The sequence below is a fragment of the Pteropus medius genome, unplaced genomic scaffold (genome assembly GCF_902729225.1).
Source record: "Pteropus medius unplaced genomic scaffold, Ma_sr-lr_union100, whole genome shotgun sequence".
In the NCBI taxonomy this organism is placed as follows: domain Eukaryota; kingdom Metazoa; phylum Chordata; class Mammalia; order Chiroptera; family Pteropodidae; genus Pteropus; species Pteropus medius.
In genome coordinates this window covers 3,116,038-3,122,411 of record NW_024340693.1, presented here as the reverse complement: position 1 = coordinate 3,122,411, position 6,374 = coordinate 3,116,038, and the positions used below count along the sequence as shown (strand labels likewise).

Sequence of the window (6,374 nt, the reverse complement as noted above, 5' to 3'; positions counted from 1 at the left end):
CTCACCTTTCCGCAGGTGCTCCCACCTTCCTTTGGCCTCGCCCACGTTGCTCCTTCTGCCAAGAGTGACTGAGTCGCCCGGTTTGCCCAGAACGGTCTCTGTTTACACCTGTCATTGGGTGTAATTATTAACAGCCTACTTTCCACTCTCCAAAGTGTCCTGGCTTGGGCGACAAGTCATGTGGTCACGGTAGATTTGCTCTAATCCTTGACCTGGCAAATCTCTGCTCGTCTTCCGTGATCTGCTGGGTGTCCATGCTGGGAAGGTTGGCCTGATTCCCAGGAGAGCTGCTGGTCCCTTCAGCACCCCCTCTGCCCCCTGTGTACTGTTACGAAGTTGTTTACATGCCTGTCTTCTGCTAGGCTCCTTGAGTCTTATATACCTTTGTATCCCATGGAGTAGGGTGTTCCATTAAAGTGTGCTACAAGAAATAAAAAACCGAATTCATTCGATATTTATTAAGTGAGAACGATGTGCCACGCACTATTCGAAGCTCTGGGCAAAACGGATGAATATCCACGTTTTGATGGAGTTTACGTTTAAGTGTAGGAAAGAGACGTTAGTGAATTTCCGCAAAGTCGCTGGTGAGGGGGTAGGTATGCGACATCCCTCGATGAAGCAGGCTCGCTCTAGGAGCTGGGGCTGGAGGTCGGCACCCCTGGGGGCATGAGGCGGTCTGAGAGGTGAAAGCCTTCTGTCAGAAGGGAAGAAGAAAATGGGATGATGGAAGGAGGATCTGAGTGATGGTAGGGTGCTGCCTCTCAGGATGGAGAAACAGGCCACAGCCAAGGAATGCGTGTGGCCTCTCGAAGCTGGCGAAGGCGAGGAAACGAAGCTCTTCCTGGAGTCTCCAGAAAGGAATGGAGCCCAGTCGACACCTTGATTTTAGCCCGGCCGATGGCTGGGGAATCGAATGAAGTGAATGAGGTCAATGTAGTTCCCCGCCTCGGGGAGATGATGGCGTCCTCCCCTCTCTCCACGTTGGAATCCCACACACTTCAAGGTCAAGTCCAAACGTCGTTTCTCCTCCGTGAAGTCAGTTATCTCTTCAGGCGGAAATATCCTCTCCTTGAAACTACTGTTTGGCTTCCCTCGCCCTGCTCCTGTAGTACATGCCACCTAAAGAATGAGAACATCGTGGGGAAAGTTACTTCATCTTTGGAATATCGTCAGCATCGAAGGGAGCACGGTGAGTGAACGCATGGATGGACGAGCGAATGTGTTAAAATGGGGTATTAAAAAAAAAACAAACAAACACCCACTAACTGCCCAACCCGAACCAACTGTTTTAAGAAAACATATTTGAGACATTCTCAACTCAGTATAAGCGACTGCAGTACCCTGAGGGGTGGTGAGGGGGTGCGGGGGAGAGTTCATTTCTAAAGCAAGTGGGAATTAGAGGTGAAAAGGACAGATCGTGACGTCTCGTCCATGTGTTCATGACCTCGCTCCATCGCGGCACGTTTCTGAACTGGGCACATGGAAGTAAAGCACTGCTTTTCGACAGTCAGAAATCCTTAAAAATGCTTCTGGGCCATTAGACAAATTCGAAAACACACACAGGCACAAAGAAGGAAATTAGATTTACCCATAAGCCACCGCTCACTGTTCACGTGTTGGTGTATTTGCTTCCAGTTTTTGTTTTTTTTTTTTTCTCCCTCCATGGGGAGCCGGCTCTGGAGTTCTGGGGGGGCCTTAGGAAAGAACGTTGCGTTTTCCGTATTGAAGTAGCGTGGTCTCTGCCTTCCTCGCCAATGGCCCTCCCTCTTTCCTTTTCCTTGGAGCTTGTGGTAGCCCTTCTCCCACTGAACCCAGAGCTCTGCGACGGTGACCCTAATCTGAGTCTTCACTCTGATCGCTGGTCCCGACGTCACATCTCCGAGCGGGATCAGAGCCCTCGGGCTTCGAATCCACTGGCCTCGCCTCCTTGACTCTGTAACCGAGTTTCAGGACCGGATCTGATCTCGATGGTCCTTTTTTTTGGAAAAGAGCCTTTCCCCCTGGCATTAAAAAGCCTTTGGAAAGTGAAATCGAATGGTTACATAGTATTCTCTTTTACATTTGAGCATAATTAGCTTAACCCTTCTCCTAATATTGACCTTATGTTAGTTTCAATTTGTCACTATTACGAAACACATTCTGATGAATATCTTTGTAAATAAACCTGTAACCATGTATCAATTACTTTCTTACGTCGGATACATAGAAATGAACGTATTGGCCTAACACATTTGATACATATTGCAAACTTGATTTCGAGAGGGTGTGTAAACTTAGACTATAGTGTCTGTCTCCTTGCATTGTTGCCAACATTATGGGTTATTGTTAAAATAAAGACAAGAAGGAATTTAGGATAGAAAGGAGCTTTCTCAGCGTGATTGAGAGCATCTATAAAAAATGTCTGATCACATCCTACTTAATGGTGACAGAAGGCTTTCCCCCTAAGGTCAGGAACCCTGCAAGGACATCCATTCCCATTGCTTCTTTTCAGTGGTGTATTAGTCTTAAATATTCATTAATATGAGATACGTTAAACCACGGTGCATTTTAATTTGCATATCTTTGTTTTCTTTTCTCGTGTTTAAATTGGCACTTTGCATTTCCTCTTTTACAAACTACATATCTGTAGTCTTTGCCCACGCTTCTGTTGGTGGCCTGGGCTTTTAAATTTTTTTCTGAGCCTTCTAGATGTTTGTCTTAAGTACTTACTCCTACAAATCTGTAGTTTGCTGTTTCTTCTTGAAAGCCATATTTTTGCCATAGTTTATTTTATATATTTTTGTGATCAAAACTATTGAGTTTGTCTCTCTTTAAATTGCTTTGATTCTTAACCATTCCTTCTTATAGTATTGCATGCTGCTACAGAAACTATATGGCTTCTAGATTTAAGAACTACTTGAGTAGTTCATCACTCTATTATTTCCATAACAAATTTTTCTAAGAAAAAGTAGTTCTTACATCCTGCAACTGATGTTATTTGTGTCGTTTTAGTGCATCGATAAGGAAAAAATGGCTCAGAGAATTAACTTGCAACCTTGGTTCAAAGTCATAATGTATATAATTTATATTCGGTTCTGAGTAAGGTTCTCATCTATAAAACTCAATTAAAAGGATAGTCAGGTTGATAGTCAGGAATCATACAGGACCATAAAAATTCATACTAGAATTTCACAGGGAAGGATAGTTTAATTTGGACTGAAAGTTCACCTTACTAATTGTTCAAAATGGACACGGAGAGATGTCCTCTCCGTTCAAAAGGGCCTAAAGAGTAAGAACAAGTGGGAAGAACCGTTATTTTCATGGGCCATTTAATCAATAGTGTTTACTGAGTATATTGAGTATTGAATTTTCCAAAGGTTGTTAGTACACAAAAGTTTGTTTTTATATATATATTAGTCTGTTAGTTTATAAGAGAGACACTAAATAATGTTTTATTTGACTTTATTTGTAGCTTGATTCACGTCTAGCATCTCCAGGTTAATAGTTGGTGTTCCTGTATTTTTATTATACCTTATATTTTTTTGTCTCGTAATGAGTTCGGATGTGAGTCAGTGGGACAAGATGTACCTCAGAGTAACTATTTTCCAGAATTATTGTAGTCATATGATGACTACGATGTTTATGGTACCAAAATTCTCAACATAAAACAAAGCGAAAGTCCGGATGAAGCTTTAAGAGAATAATTTAGACAAAAAGCACACAAAAAGAGTCCTGGATTACTGAACTTCAAAAAGAATTCATCCATCAATTACGACTTCAAAACGCATGAGTGGAAACAGGAGAAAATGATACTAAACAGCGCCATCGGAAGGGGCTCTGAACACGTGAATTGCCAGGCAGCAATTCAAGCCCCAGGCAGCGGGCTTACTCTGCTTCTCCCACGCCCGGTTTGGTCCAGCCTTTCTAGAATTTTCTTTCTGTACATTCACGGTACCTGCACATAGCGGGGACTCGGTCAATGGTAGCTACTACGAACACCTTTTTGGTAGGTCCTTGAGGAACAGAATCAACATTCGAAAAGAGTATCAAGAGGGTGCGCTCCGGGGCCAGGCTGTCCAGACGCAAATCTCGCATCTGCTATCGACCGATCGTGTGACTTGGGACGTGGGCACCTAACCGCTGAGTGTCAGTTCCCTCTCGTTTAAAATGAAAATAGTAGCAGCATCATAGGTTTACGTCAGGACTACATGAGACAAGGCATCAAAAATATGCGATCTCTAGTGAGCATCTCGTATACCTGAGCCACTCAGCGCAGCGGGCATGAAAGCACCAGCAGCTGTCTATTATTTCCTGTCCATATCATCCTACACGAGTAAAATGAAACACACAGAAACGCAGTCTGAGGGCTACTGAATCCGTGAGCATTAGGTTGAGGCGCATGAAATAAATAAACACCCCTCCCCTCACACACAAACCGGCAGTTGAGAAACACAGAAATGAATTTCTCTCCCACGTAAAATGAGCCAGAAGGTAGGCAGCCCAGGGCTGTTCAAGGGGATACGCGATGATCTGGTTCCGAGTTGTCACTGACTCTCCCTCCTCACCGAGATGTCCCACAGTCCTGGAAGGTGGCTGACCCCAACCTCTGAGCTCCTTTTGCAGGCGATGGGGGTGGAGGAGGGGGGTGGGTGTGCCTTTAGCCTTTAAAAATATTTGCCAGTTGCATCCAACGCTTCCATTAACATTCCAAAGGCCAGAACTTGGTCTCAGTCACAGCGAGCTACAGGGGAGACTAGAAAATAATCTTCATTCTGGCGGATCCTGTGCCCAGCCAATAATTGGGGGTCCTAGAGCAACAAAGGGGAGGATAGGCATTAGGGCGGAAAACGGGGTTCCCTGCCGCAGCCTAGTGGGCAACAAACTGGCTCCGAGAGAGAAACTGGTAACATCCAAGAGAAATGAGGGCAAGCCAAGATTTATGGATTCGTTTTATCTGTTAAAGCAGGACTGTCAATGGTTTGCTTTATGCTTCAATCCTAAAAACCATAAAAAAGATTATGTTCTCGGCCCTCCTGGAAACGCTTACCGCTTACCGGAGCAGCCTTCCCATTCTGACCTTTGAGGCTTAGAGAGAGCACTTGGGAAGATTTCAAAGAAATGCCACCAGGATGACTAACCGCTCGAAACGATAAGACCCACGAGGATCTTTAAGGAATGGACATGAGTCAGCCAGGGAAAGAAATGGCTGGAGGGTGACTAAATAAGGATGTCCTGCCACATAAAGGACACAGAGGAGGAGGAAGAGGATCCATTTGATGGCCGGCTGTTCCTCTCCACTAAGGACCAAGAGAAGGAAAAAGGGAAGCGGGAAGGACTTCGGGTGACCTGTAAGGACAAATGTGCTGATGGGGATGGCTATTAAAATACCGCACGTGGAGATGATGGGTTGGCATCTCTGAACGCTGACGTGGTTGAACACGCCCCTCAGAGGGCAGGGAAGGGGGGGGTCGGACGGGCAGGGGAACGACTTGAACGTCTACGGTTTCCTTTCCCGTGCCTCAGTTTCTCCCATGGAATAACGACATCTCGGAGTTCGGAAAAAGGATGCTATGTTGATATGAAAGACCGGTTCTGTTTTGGCACGTGTCCGAACAATAATAACTACTCACCACTGGTACAATGCGGACTAGATCCTACAAGGAGAGAGGAACGAATTTGCGGTTTTACGATCCCAATTTTTAAATTCCGAAAGGAGTACCATGGTTTCCCATCAAGACAGTACAGCAAGATGCACTTCATCTGCCGCAAACATTAAGCAATGCCAAACAACACATGCGCAGAGAAAATAAAAAAGATAGAGTGTGACTCAGAAACGGGATAATTACTTACAAGGACCAGAAACAGTAAGAGCCGAGGCAGGCGGAATCTGGGACCTGTGGCCGTGGGTCTCAAGACGGGCAGTGGCAGCTGAGGCTCTGGCTTCTCCAAGTGTCCTACCAAAGCCACCTTTGCCGCTGAAGCCAGAGGCGGAGGTATAGCATCTCCTCGTTCCCCTTTGCCTTTGTCCCTCACCAGATCCCCCTCCCCAGGGGTAACCGCGTTTCCTTTGGGGTCCTCCCGGAGGCCACTCTGTAGTAAGGTGCAGACATTAGGTCTTTCTGCTTGTCTTCTCCTTTCCCTATTTCTGTTCACATCTGCATTGTTCTTACGTTCCCATTCTGTTCGAGAACTATAATTAAGGCTTTGGGGCCTTGTAGGTTCATCGCACAAACAAGTAATGTGACTGAACCCATAGAAAAGGGAAAGTTATCCTGTGTCATTCAACCAGTGTCATGATCAAATAGAACAGTCTTCCACATTCTACACAGAGCTGAGAATCGTGGCACGTCTCAGTGAGCTTCCTATCTGAATCTCACACAGCGTCCGTTTTCGCC

General features: G+C 45.4%; 1 long non-coding RNA gene across 2 annotated transcripts in view; it reads left to right on the top strand.

The window, feature by feature from the left end:
* The window catches only part of LOC120602720 (uncharacterized), a 10,010-nt gene extending 9,568 nt beyond the window's left edge, over positions 1-442 (top strand). For both annotated transcript variants that reach the window (XR_005652822.1, XR_005652821.1), the window contains one exon: positions 16-442. This is a non-coding gene — a long non-coding RNA (uncharacterized LOC120602720). The remainder of the gene's footprint in view (positions 1-15) is intronic.
* The last annotated feature ends 5,932 nt before the right edge of the window (positions 443-6,374 follow it).